Source organism: Danio rerio, chromosome 25 (genome assembly GCF_049306965.1).
Source record: "Danio rerio strain Tuebingen ecotype United States chromosome 25, GRCz12tu, whole genome shotgun sequence".
NCBI classification, from domain to species: domain Eukaryota; kingdom Metazoa; phylum Chordata; class Actinopteri; order Cypriniformes; family Danionidae; genus Danio; species Danio rerio.
Window position 1 is genome coordinate 3165940 of NC_133200.1, and position 14814 is coordinate 3180753.

At 35.0% G+C, this 14814-nt stretch overlaps 1 protein-coding gene and 1 long non-coding RNA gene across 6 annotated transcripts in view; one reads left to right on the forward strand and one right to left on the reverse strand.

Annotated features, from left to right (window-relative positions):
- The window catches only part of LOC137489311 (uncharacterized), a 100183-nt gene that overhangs the window by 59233 nt on the left and 26136 nt on the right, over window positions 1-14814 (forward strand). For all 5 annotated transcript variants that reach the window (XR_012400153.1, XR_012400157.1, XR_012400154.1 and 2 more), the window contains one exon: window positions 1703-1809. This is a non-coding gene — a long non-coding RNA (uncharacterized lncRNA). The remainder of the gene's footprint in view (window positions 1-1702; window positions 1810-14814) is intronic.
- The window catches only part of si:dkey-82f1.1, an 88591-nt gene that overhangs the window by 52914 nt on the left and 20863 nt on the right, over window positions 1-14814 (reverse strand). The window lies entirely within an intron of this gene.

The following is a 14814-nucleotide window of genomic DNA, read 5'->3' on the forward strand; positions in this document are numbered from 1 at the left end:
TGAATTTTGTTTTCATGCAGACAACAGCAGCAGCTCATGTGTGGTCAACACAAGTATAGATGTGCATGTTTTCTGTGTGAAGCTCTTACTCAACTTGGCAAATCTCAGCAAAAGAATGTTGATTCGTCACATTACTGCACATAACAGCATTATATCTGTGGAACGACGTGTAAAAATGTGACTGTGTGTGTGTGTCAGGCCTCGTGCTAATGAAAGACCATCTGCGTTTAGCTATAAATCTTTGTTATTTTTTTCTGATCAAGCCAAACCCTAGCACGAAGCCGGATTGTTGGAGGGTTTCATCTGAGACACTCGGAGAGTTTTCATTAACACACACACAGATTTACAATCGTTCCTTCATCTAAACAAAGCTCACAAAAAGATCATTTACTGAGACACTCAAGTGGTTCAAAATGTTTATGAATTTCTTCTGTTAAACACAAATGAAGATATGTTGAATAAAGCCAAAAACCTGTAACCATTGACTTCCATAGTAGGAAAAACATTGAAGTCAATGGTTACCGGTTTTTAACATTCTTCAAAATACCTTCTTTGGTGTTTTACAGTAGAAAGAAACTCAAAAAAGTTTGAAACGCGTAAATAATGAGTAGAGAAGATATTTAAAAAAAACCAGTAACCATTCACTTCCATAGTAGGAAAAACAAATAAAATTTATCTCAAGGGTTACCGGATTTTAACGTTCTTCAAAATATCTTCTCTCTTGTTCAACATAAGTAAGAAACTCATAAAGGTTTAAAATAAGTTAAGGATTAATTAAGAAGGTATTTTGAAAAATGTTGAAAAATTGTGACCATTCACTTCCAAACTAGGAAAAAGGAATACTATGGAACATTCTTCAAATTATCTTTTTTTGTGTTCAACAGTAGAAAGAAACTTATAAAGGTTTGAAACGAATAAAGGATTAGTAGAAAATATATTTTGAAAAATGTTAGAAACCAGTAACCATTCACTTCCATAGTAGGAAAAACAAATTCTATGGAAGTCAATGGTTACCGGTTTTCAACATTCTTCAAAATATCTTCCTTTGTGTTCAATAGTGAAAAAAAAACTGTTAAAGGTTTAAAATGAGTAAAGGCTTAGTAGATAAGATATTTTGAAAAATGTTGGAAACTAATAACCATTGACTTCCACAGTTGGAAAAACTAATTCAATGGAAAAAAAGGAATACCGGTTTTCAACATTCTTCAAAATATCTTCTCTTGTGTTCAACAGAAGTAAAAAAAAATAAAATAAAAAAAGACTAAAGGTTTGAAATGAGTAGAAAGGATATTTTTAAAAATGTTGGAAACCAGTAACCATTCACTTCCACAGTAGGAAAAAAATAATTCCATGGAAGTAAATGATTACCGGTTTTCAACGTTCTTCAACATATCTTCTTTAGTGATTTACAGTAGAAAAAAACTCATAAAGGTTTGAAACGAGTAAAGGCTTAGTAGAGAAGATATTTTGATGTCTGTGGGAAAACCAGTAACCATTGACTTCCACAGTAGGAAAAACATTCTATGGAAGTCAATGGTTACCAGTTTTCAACATTCTTTAAAATGTCGTCTCTTGTGTTCAACAGAAGTAAAAAAAAAACTCATAGAGGTTTGAAATGAGTAAAGGATGAGTAAGTGATGACCGAATTGTCATTTTTGAGTGAACTGTCCCTTTAACTCAGTGTTTCTCCTCCTCCTCACAGCTGCTTCTCATAAAACCTGAGGGCCCTTGAGCTGATGACATCATGCTCTCTGCACGTCTCCAAAACACAGAGATAAATGTGTGATTTCCACGGAGAGAGGCAATACCGTGAGTCTGAAGCCAAACGCAATCACATTTACTCTCAATCTACAAACAGCGTGAGGATTCCGCTGACACAAACAGGAACACACTCAACCGCTCTGCCAAATAACTCAGATACTTGCTAATTAAAGGGGCAGTTCACCCAAAAATGAAAATCTACTCACTATTTACTCTATTTGTTTTATTCTGTGGAACACAAAAGATGTTTTCAAGAAAGCTGAAAACCTGTAACCATTGCCTTCCATTGTAGAAAAAAAATACAAATACTATGAAAGTCAATGGTTACAGGTTTTATAATTTTAATAATGATAATGTGCCCCTTCAAGTAAAGTCATGATACCAAGATAGGTCATGAATAGGTCTTATATCGGTCATATATATAGGTCTTAGGTCATGAGTTCATGTTGGTTAAATTTAGCTCAAACTAACATGTTTAATAATTAAAGCGTTACCGATTAAACTAGGTCAAGTTGCACTATTTATGTTGACCTGGCTTTTATAATTCTTGTTTTTTTCTTTGAATACTTTTTTTGCAGTACCCCTTGGATCACATACACAAGTCAGACCATCCAGGATTTCACAATAATTCCCTATATATATATATTCATCTCTGACATACACATATGTTCTCTGACACACACACACATAAGCGCGCATGTTCTAGATCATTTACATCAGTGTGCTCAAACAGCCATCAAAAAACCCAGACGACTTATCAGTATTTATTTTATTTATGTATTTATTTAATTTTTCTATTTAATTATTAAACAGGAAACAACAGGCTTCAGGATAATCTCTTGTTTCTCTCAGTGTTTCCTTTATATAAATTACAGAGGACGATAGTTCTCCAGGTTAAAAAATACTAAACTTAGATGAGTAAAATGTGTGTATTTTCACACAAAAACAAAACAAGAAATGGCGCAAAACTCGCAACACAATCACTTTCAAACATCATTTCAACAAATCTGAAGTCTTTTTTATTTATTTTAATTATTATGTTTTTAATTAATTGCTTTTTAACAAAGACAAAGCATACAGTGCATGTTTAACGATACGCATGAAAAAACTAAATAAAGAAATTGAAAAAATATATATATATATATATATATTTATATATATATATATTTATATATATATATATATATATACAGTTGAAGTCAGAATTATTAGCCCCCTTTTGATTTTTATTTTCTTTTTTAAATATTTCCCAAATTATGTTTAACAGAGCAATGACATTTTTACAGTATGTCTGATAATATTTTTTCTTCTGGAGAAAGTCTTATTTGTTTTATTTCGGCTAGAATAAAAGTAGTTATTAATTTTTTTAAAAACATTTTTGGGACAAAATTATTAGCCCCTTTAAGCTAATTCTTTTTTGGATTGTCTACAGAACAAACCATCATCATACAATAATTTGACTAATTACCCTAACCTGCCTAGTGCACCTTATTACCCTAGTTAAGCCTTTAAATATCACTTTAAGCTGTATAGAAGTGTCTTGAAAAATTTCAAGTAAAATATTATTTACTATCATCATGACAAAGACAAAATAAATCTGTTATTAGAAATAAGTTTTTAAAACTATTATGCTTAGAAAAGTGCTGAAACAATCTTCCCTCCATTAAACAGAAATTGGGGAAAAAAAATAAACAGGGGCGCTAATAATACAGGGGGCTAATAATTCTGACTTCAACTGTATATATATATATATATATATATATATATATATATATATATATATATATATATATATATATATATATATATATATATATATATATATATATATATACTATGAAAACAAACAAAAAACCCCAAAACAAATAAAAAATCTTTTATTTTAATTACTATTATTTTTTTATAAATTGCTTTTCAACAAAGACAAAGCACAAAGAGCAGGTTTAACAATAAACAATAAAAAACAAAATAAAGTAAAAAATAAATAAGTAATAAAAAATAAAAATGCTATAAAAAACAAACAAAACAAAAAAAACAAATATTTTTTTTAATTTTAATTATTTTTTTTCCAACAAAGACAAAGCACACAAACATGACAGTAAACAGTAAACATGAAAAAACTAAATAAAGTAAAAAATAACGAAATAATTAATAAAAAACAAAAATAAAAAACAAAAAATGCTAAAAAACAAATAAAGCAAAAGTATTTTTTATTGTTATTTTTAAATTAATTGCTTTTCAACAAAGACAAAGCACACAGTGCATGTTGTAATAAAAAAAAAAAATTTGACAAAAAATGCTATTAAAAAAACAAACAAACCCCCCAAAACAAATCAAAAGTCTTATTTGAATTACTATTAATTTTCTAATAAAGACTATGCACACAGAGCAGGTTTAACAATAAACAATGAAAAACAAAATAAAGTAAAAAAAATAATTAAGTAATAATAAATCAATCAATCAATCAATCAAACAAATCAAAAGTCATTTCTCTCTGTAAAATCCTGGAGGGACTGACATCCCCTTAAAAAAAAAAAACTTTTGCAGCTTGTTTAAGCTGTTTATTTAAAATGAGTTAAATAAATAAATAAATAAATAAAATGAGTTAAAACGACACAATAAACAATTCAAAAGTTTCTTTCTGGGGAAAACTTAATTGTGTTATGTTGAATCCTCTTAAATTTGTAAAAAGGATAAAGTTAACTTAAGGTCAACATGAAGTAATATAAGTAGCACTTTATTTTGATGGTCCATTTGAGTATTAGTAGACTGTCTGCTTAATATCAGCTGATACTGCTGCTAAACAGACATTTAACTGACTATAATAAACTTTGCAAGTACATTTCAACTTACACTAACCCCAGCCCCAACAGTCTACTTATAATCTAATGAGAATTAGAGGGCATGTAGATGCAGTGTAACTTACATTTAACAAAATAAAGTGTGACCAGGAATAGTGTGGAACCCAGCATTTTTTACAGTGTATGTTCACAAAATTGTGTGTCTTTTTGTGCATGACATGTCAAATTTACAGCTATGCCCTTGTTATCCTCTTGTGAGAGAGGACAAGCTTTAGACAGGAACAATTCTGAGTCGGCAACAAGAATGAGACAGGAAGTAGAGAGGATACGGCACACTATTCATGTGTTCCTGCGCCCCTATCAGTACCTTGCACATATGTCTTCTGTGAACTGTTGTGCATTGAAAAACATATTTCTAAAGGCGCTGTTGACTTGAAATTCTCACCAGATGTTGATAGCAACCAAATAAATCCACATATGCAAAGAAAACAGTTTACAAATGAAGGTTTGTGTAATAAAAGGAAACGATTCAAGGAAAAAGTATTGAACACATGAGGAAAGGGAGGTGTAGAGAAGCAGGGAAAGGCCAGACAGCAGCTGAAATCTCTCAAGCTGCGTCTTTAATGGCACACTATGCACTATGTACTTATGCACTTACACACTCAACAGGATAGCATATGTATGTAGTGTCGTCCCAAATGGAACACTTATGTTTTATTACTAAGCGGATTTTCAAACTGTTTCCCTGATGACGTTTGACGGTCGCCAAATCAGTGAAATAAACGACCGAATTATCAAATAATACCTGCCGTGAATATTGCCGCATTCACCATCGGGAGGCGCTATAATCACTCTCGTAGGAGAATTTTGCTTTCACCATCCAAAATAAATAAAGTTATCCAACATGTGCGTCCGATAGCTCCGCCTCTTCCGATACGTAAGCAAACCTGCGGTCGTTGAGTGCATGAAGTGTCCATCATTACACACTTCATTTTAGCGGCTGAATGAGTGCATGATCCAGGTAATTAAAGTGCACTCATTATTTTTAGAGTTTTCAGTGTGAACACACTAATTACACTATTTATACTACAAAATGGCGTAGAATAGTGCATAAGTATGCGATTTGGGGCGCAGCTTCAGTAGTTCTTTAGCAACCCTCTGCCCTTCCTCAGTGTAAATGGACATCAGCTGCTTCAGTCCAACATCTACATTAGCATGAGGATGAAGATGGAACCATTTCAGCAAGATAATGATCAAAACACAGCCGAGGAGACTCTCAAAGGCTTTCAGAGGAAGAAAATCAAGCTGTGGAATGGCCCAGCCAATCACCTGAACCGAATCCAATAGAGAATACAAATCAAAGCTCAAATCTGATAGACGAGACCCACAGAAGCATCAAGATTTTGACACTGTGAGAAACTCCTACCTGAGCAATGCATGTGACTTCAATCTCCATATGAGAGGCGTCTTTAAGCTGCAGCATTAAAAAATGTTTGTGTTGTTTGGGTTTTTACCAAAAATCTGCTTCAATTCCATGTCAACAGCTCCATTAGAATTATTATTTCCAGGAAAACACATCACATGTTTAATACTTTTTTTATTATGTTCCCTGTTTGTTGCCGTGTCTGGATTGTAAAAAAAAGGAGACAATAATGCTCCGCTAACTTATTGTTAATGATACGCTACACACAGAGGACGATGAAGCCTGTTTACATTTGCTGGGGTCAGATAAACACAGTGAACCCAATGGAAGATGTAATTATGGTTTAAAGACGGAACCACATGACCAGCCGCGCGACACTTCATGCCCCGGAGACCTCGAGGGAGAAAACCGGCACGGCAAACTGTTATTTACTTGTTTATGCAAGCATTAGCTGAGGGGCCGACATCGTGGACTGTTAGTCACACAGGAAGGAGATAACAGGAAGTGGAATCATGGAGAACAAGACCCCTGTAATCTCACATGGGTCTCCTTTGGGGTTTTAAAAGGGATCTCGGTAATGTCTCACAATGTGAGGAGATGTTATAGTGTGCAATTAAATTCTTGCAAGTTTTCCTATGTTTACTTGCTGGAAAATCTAGGAACACTTTAGAGTCCCTGTGAAATCAATCAAAGTTAGTATTAACATGTTAGTCTTAAAGTCAGTGTCAGTATGTTTGTATAAAGGATATCTACGTTCACCGGCCACTTTATTAGGTACCCCTTACTAGTACCGGGTTGGACTCCCTTTTGTCTTCAGAACTCCCTTATTCATTTATGGCGTAGATTCAACAAGTTACTGGAAATATTCCTCAGAGATTTTGCTCCATATTGACATGATAGCATCACACAGTTGCTGCAGATTTGTCGGCTGCACATCCATCATGCCAAAATGATGCTCTATTGGATTGAGTTCTGGTGACTGTGGAGGCCATTTGAGTACAGTGAACTCATTGTCATGTTCAAGAAAGCAGTCTGAGATGATTCACGCTTTATGACATGGCGCTTTATCCTGTTGGAAGTAGCCATCAGAAGATGGATACTGTGGTTATAAAGGGATGGACGTGGTTAGTAACAATACTCAGGTAGGCTGTGGCGTTGACACGATGCTCAACTGGTACGAATGGACCCAAAGTGTGCCAAGAAAATCTCCCCCACACCATTACACTTCCACCACAGTCACTACAGTGCCTGAAAATTGTCCCTATAACTAGGTAACAGCACCGCATAATATCATCTGACTGACAAACAAAATGTTATTGGCTGATTTTGAAAAGGGGGAGGAGCTACTATATGCCCCTCCCTGTATTTCTGTTTGAGTTGACATTACATTAAAAAGCAACTAAAAATACACATTTCAAAGACTCTAAAAAATAGACATCTGAGCTGGAGACATCTGCAAAGTCCTAAAAATAATCAAGTCAGTAAAGATAAGGAAATAAGTAGTCAATAAAAGTATCTCCATTGCTTCCCAACTGTTCTTTAAATAAAGTCAGAAATCACGGAGAAGGCCATCTGATTTTGATCAGAAGAGTTGGAAAACCAATGTAATACTCTGATATTACCCAAAAATATGCCTGAAAATAGTCCCTAACTAGGTAACAACACTGCGTAATATCATCTCACTCACAGAGTTGTGATCTAAATGAAATGCTATTTGCTGGTTTTGAAAAAAAGGAGGAGCTATAATATATGCCCCTCCCTGTATTTCTGTTTGAGTTGAGATTACATAAAAAAATGACTTAAAATGCACATTTCAAGCACTCTGAAAATCAAAAATCTGAGCCTGATACATCAGTAAAATCTTCTACAGACTCTCTCAACTATTAGTTCCCAACAAAATAATAAATAAAGGCAGAAATCATGGAGAACATCATCTGATTTTGATCAGAAGAGTGGGAAAACCAATGTATGCATTAATGATATTACACAGCGCCTGAAAATAGTCCCAAACTAGGTAACAGCACTGCGTAATATCATCTGACTGACAGAGTTGTGACATAACTGAAACACTATTGGCTGGTTTTGGAAAAATGGGAGGGGCTACTATATTCCCCTCCCTCTTTTCCTTTTTGAGTTGAGATTGTCAAAACATCAAGTAAAAATGCACATTTCAAAGACTCTAAAAAGCAGTAAATCTGAGCTAGAGACATCAACAAAGTCTTCTACAGACTCTAGCAATGATTGTTTTCCAACTAAATAATAAATAAATACAGACTCTCTCAACTATTAGTTCCCAACTACATAATAAATAAAGCCAGAAATCATGAAGAAGACCATCTGACTTTAATCTAAAGAGTAGGAAAATCAATATTTGCATAATGATTTTACACAGGGTCTGAAAATAGTCCCTAACTAGGTAACAGCACTGCGTAATATCGTCTGACTGACAGAGTTGACATCTAAATGAAACCATTTGGCTGATTTTAAAATGGGGGAGGGGCTACTAAATGCCCCTCCCTCAATTCCTGTTTAAGTTGAGATTACGTTAAAATTTTGACTAAAAATGCACATTTCAAAGACTCTAAAAAGACTCTCCCAACTATTGCTTCCCAACTATTCTTTAAAAAAAGAAATCACAGTGAAGACCATCTGATTTTAAGATCCCTAACCAGGTAACCACTGCATAATGACATCTGTCTGACAGAGCTGTGATGTAAAGTTAACTGATTTTGAAAAAGGGGAGGAGCTACTTAATGACCCCCCCTCTATTCCTGTTTGAGTTGAGAATACATCAAAACATCAAAAATAGCATCAAAATACACATTTCAAAGACTTTAAAAAACAGAAATCTGAGCTGGAGACATCAGCAAAGTCTTCTAAAGACTCTCCTAACTTTTGCTTCCCAACTATTTTTTAAATAAAGCCAGAAATCATGGAGAAGATCATCTGGTTTTAATTTGAACTGGAGGAAAACCAATGTATGCATTAATGATATTACAAAGAGCCTGAAAATAGTCCCTAACTATATGTAACAGCACTGCATAATATCATCTGACTGACAGAGTTGAGATATTAATGAAACGCTATTGGCTGATTTTGGAAGAATGGGAGGGGCTACCATATTCCCCTCCCTCGATTCCTTTTTGAGTTTAGATTATGTCTAAACATCGAGTAAAAATGCACATTTCAAAGACTCTAAAAAGCAGAAATCAGCAATGTCTTCTACAGGCTTTTCCAACTATTGCTTCTCAAATAAATAATACTAAATAACTCAGAAATCACAGAGAAGACCATCTGATTTTGATGGGAGGAGGAGGAAAACCTGTGTTCCTGATTACGTCAAAACATAGACTAAAAATGCACATTTCAAAGGCTCTAAAAAGCTGAAGCCTGAGCTGGAGACATCTACAAGCTCTCTCCCAACTGTTGCTCCATAAACAAATTCAAAAATCACAGAGAAGACCATCTGATTTTGATCGGAGGAGGAGGAAAAACCAATGTATGCATTTCCTCGAATTCCAAATGCAGCTGAAGGTCGTGAAAACTTTCAGACCTTCATTTGGACTCCATCACTCTGGCGGTTTGGTTTACATTCACTCTGGAAATGTTGATTTTGAGAGTGAGCTGAGAGAGCAAGAAAAAGAAAAGAAGAGGAAGAAGGGAAAGAGAGAGCAGAGGAGGAGAGAGAAACAAGAGGCTCTGTTGCTGACTCCGGAAGAGGACTTTCCCAAGCTCTGGCCACGCAGGGCTCCGGTGGGAATAGCGAAGGGAATTGTAGGAATCTGTCTGCAGTGAGGCGCGCAGGGCCGGTGGGAATGATCAGGCGGAACCACAGAAGCGTGAGGGAAAACAGGAAGTGTAACTGGAGATCTGGCTCCGAGTCAAACCAAGAGAAGAGGAAAAAGTTGGGATATGTACAGTTGAAGTCAGAGTTATTAGCCCCCCTGTATATTTTTCAGAGAGCAGATTTCTTCAACACATTTCTAATCATAATAGTTTTAATAACTCATTTCTAATAACTGATTTCTTTTATCTTTGCCATGATGCTAGCACATAATATTTGACTAGATATTATTCAAGATAGTATTCAGCTTAAAGTGACATTTAAAGGCTTAACTATAAAAAATCCGTAATTGTACGTTTTTTTCCTGGCAGTTGCGGTGCCGGGAAAAAAAAGTCAAATAACGGCTGTTAAATTACAGATATTTACCGTTAAATAATGGACATTAAATTTATTGAAATTTACCATAAAATAATGGAAATTAAATTACAGAAATTTACCATAAAATAACACATTAAATTACAGAAATTTACCATAAAATAACTGACATTAAATTACAGAAATTTACCATAAAATAACGGACATTAAATTACAGAAATTTACCCAAAAATGACGAACATTACATTACAGAAATCTACCGTAAAATAATGAACATTAAATTACAGAAATTGACCGTAAAATAACTGACATTATATTACAGAAATTGACCGTAAAATAAGTGACATTAAATTACAGAAATTGACCGTAAAATAACGAACATTAAATTACAGTAATTGACCGTAAAATAACTGACATTATATTATAGAAATTGACCGTAAAATAACGAACATTATATTACAGAAATTGACCGTAAAATAACTGACATTAAATTACAGAAATTTACCGTATAATAACGAACATTAAATTACAGAAATTGACTGTAAAATAACTGACATTAAATTACAAAAAATTTACCGTAAAATAACGAACATTCAATTACAGAAATTTACCCAAAAGTAACGAACATTAAATTACAGAAATTTACCGTATAATAACGAACATTAAATTACAGAAATTGACTGTAAAATAACTGACATTAAATTACAGAAATTTACCGTATAATAACGAACATTAAATTACAGAAATTGACTGTAAAATAACTGACATTAAATTACAGAAATTTACCGTAAAATAATGAACATTAAATTAGAGAAATTTAACGTAAAATAACTGAAATAAAAATTTAAGAAATTTACCGTAAAATAACGAACATTAAATTACAGAAATTTACTGTAAAATAACTGAAATAAAAATTACAGAAATTTACCGTAAAATAACGAACATTAAATTACAGAAATTTGCCGTAAAATAACTGACATTAAATTACAGAAATCTACTGTAAAATAACGAACGTTAAATTACAGAAATTGACCCTAAAATAACTGAAATAAAAATTAAAGAAATTTACCGTAAAATAACGAACATTAAATTACAGAAATTTACCGTAACTGTGACTGTGAAAACGCAACGTCACGTCAACAACCCAATATCCGTTTCAAGTTGGCGAGCCACCGGGCAAACTGATAACAACGGAAAAGCCAGCCACATGGAGACAAGTGGTCGGCAGTAGTGCAAAAGGGAATAGAAGCCACTGGTGGCGTCAATTCACTCCATATCGTTTGTTTTACAGACATAAAGCAGCCAGACGTATCTCTGGGTACATATTTCACACTCTCTAGAAATGTAGACCGGGGTAGATATCCACAATGAGCCTGTGTTGTTGTTTTTTAATGTTTTTTTCCCAAAATAACAGTTTTGAGATTTGGCTCTCAAATATCAAAACACTTTTTAAAAGAAGAGTTAAATAAATGTTCAACAATTTACTGTGTTTTAAATGATGTCAATATTAATTATATTCATTTTTGTCGTGGAGTGACTGTGAAAATGCAACGTCACGTCAGCAACCCTATATCCATTTCAAGTTTCTAGTCCTCCGAAAACAGCTTTTGGTTCACTTCCAATCCTGAGGGTCAAAACAGCTCTGGGAGATTCCATGAAAATGCATTGTTTCATCATAATCAGACAAAACACGAGTGCATGAGATGACCTCTCCTCACCCCATCCTTCCCTTCAAATTTTCCAAGTTTAAGGATACATTTGACGAAAGCAGAAACTTGGCCACATGACTCCCTCAAAAGAAATTCTGTGGTTTTCCCTTGTAATGCAGGAGATTCAGAAACTGGGAAACAGCGTCTTGCTCTGCAAACATGAGCTGTAATGCATCACCGGGTGTTCTACAGGAATTTCCATCATTTCAGTGTAGGATTGTGCTTTGGCGAGGAAAACAGGCGTTGATATTTTAAAAAGGATGCAATTTGGGAGCCAATTGGTTAGTTTTACATCGGTTATCCAAACCACACCTGCCAATTTTATTCAACAACTTTCCCTCTAGTTACAATCTGTTAATGTTCCGCTGCAATGTTCCCAACACAAACATCATCCCGAAATGAGCCTTCTCAAGAAGGTAAGCTTTCTGTGAAAATCTGCAGAAAGTTACTCCAGGACTCCAAATAAAGTCTTTGCACACTGAAAAACTAAATTTATTTATGCGTTTTTTCAACCATTGCGGAAACGTACACAGTTCTACATTTCTGGGGACAGTGAAATACGTGACTGGAGGTACGTCTGCTTGCTGTTTTTGTTTTTGCAAATCCTACGGAGACTCGCGAAACTTCCCGCCCTATCTAGAATTCTCTCTTCATATAGCCGTATGCCTATTACATATCCATAAAACACAGTGCTATAACCGCGCTCAGATCGGATCGCTTTCTCACTGCAATCGATCCGCTCCAGAGTTCGTTTCAATCGAGCCGAGACCACCTCATTCAAGCGATCTCGGAGCGATTGATTTGGCGCGGATCCGAGAGCGATTGGTTGATTGAAACAAAAGTGTAGGTGTGAAAGCAACTTTAGACAACAGACAGACAGATCTCACGTAGCGTTTGTGAGAAATACTACAGTAAGAACTTTATCAATGAGTATTTGATGCATCTGTTGTGGATTTGCAAAGAGTCACACACAATGTCGTTACAAAGTTCACGCACACAGCGCGGACACACACACACACAGACAGTGCTTGCGTTTAGCTATGCACTGTTTGTGCACGCATATGTGACAGGATACAGGCTAATCTCCACTGCTGTATGGATATCTGTTATGTTATTGTACAAAATAAACCTGATTTAACGTCCACAAACCGGGATTGAAGCGTCTTCCTTTATAATTGTTCTGACACGCGGCTGTGCTAATGGAGTAAAGCTGAAGTGAGTCGCTGTACTTCATTACACATATCCACTGTTTTATAACATTTTAAAACACTGTTTTAACATTTGTAAAGCTGAACAGAGCTTTTATTGCCGGTTGCTTTGCGCTCGTACTGTCTTGTTGATATGCTTATATGCGTTACTACGGAGACATGTTAATACGCGCAGCTGTCAATCAATATTGGTGGGTGGGGGGACCGCACTCTTACATCAAGTCTGAAACTTCTTACATGAAGTCGGTCTGAAAACCGCTCCAATTGGTCCACCATTTTTACGTTGTTAAATTGAAAAAAAAGGACTGAGTGTGTTTATATCAGCCCAATATGACAGTGTATGCACTATACCTACCCAAATGTCTGTCCAAACAGCTTGAAAAGTAGATTTTTCAGCATAGGTGCACTTTAGCTCGCACACACATTCATGAAACACGTGTTTGCATATAAAAACAATGTAAAAGTAGCGCATTGTAATAAAAAACTGCATTTAAATTTTGCGTGTGAATCTCCACAACAAAGATACCGCCTAAACATGACCCTGTTATTCTAAGAGCGCAAAAGAAAAAAGGTGCAGTTACAGAAAGAGTAGTCCATAATATGAGAACCTGATACAGGATTAGCTATCGTGGCTGTGCATGCGTCATAGCAGGCAACGTGACTGTAACAACTGAAGCATTGTGCAAAATCTCAGCCAGGTGCACAATCTTCACCTGCACAGAATAAATTGCGTAACTCACACACCTCTGACAGGGGAAAAAAAGAGCTTTGATGCTCGGGTAAATGAGCGAGGGAACAACATGAACTTTGAGTATTTAAACATTGTAAACACTGTAAGTGTTGGTGTTCAAAATAAGACTTATATAGGTATTCATTCATTCACTTTCTTTTCAATTTTACACAGTGGATGCCCTTCCAGCTGCAACTCAGCACTGAGAAACACCCATACACACTCATACACTATGGACAATTTAGTTAATCAATTCCCCCACAGCACATGTATTTGGACAATGTGGAAAACCGGAGCACCCGGAGGAAACCCATGCCAACACGAGGAGAACATGCAAACTCCACACAGAAATGCCAACTGGCCCAGCCAGAACTCAAACCAGTGACCTTCTTACTGTAAGCCACAGTGCCGCCCGCATGTAAATAAATCTGTAATTAACATCTGTACTTACATCTTTAATTACACCGTTGATCATCCCTTACACTTTAACCCACTCTTAAACCTCCCCATACCACCAAACCCTACCCATATTACAGTAAAACATACTGCAATACATTATGAACAGTACATAGGATTTTTTTAATTTGATGCAAGTATCACACAGTAGTTAAGGCCACTAAGATTTCTATAGGCGACCTTTGACATCAACAGCTACAGACACTATGTGGTAAAGCTGCACGATTCTGGCTAAAATGAGAATCACTATGTTTTTGCCTAAAACAAAGATCACGATTTTCTCACGATTCTGTAGATGTAAAATGAAGGTGAATATGAGTGTACTTGTACTGTTGGTTAAAATGCTAAATTTTGTATAGACTTGGAATGGTGGACTTGAACAGACTTTAGATTTGTCCTGGTCATTACTTAGATTTTTTGTCTTGTTTCTAGTCCAAATATCTAAATTCTTAAATCAAGAAGCATTTTCTAGACAAGCAAAACATATCGTCTTGTTTTAAGAAATAATATGCCAAAATGAAGTGTTTTTCCTCAAATCAAGCAAAATAATCTGCACTGTAAAAACAA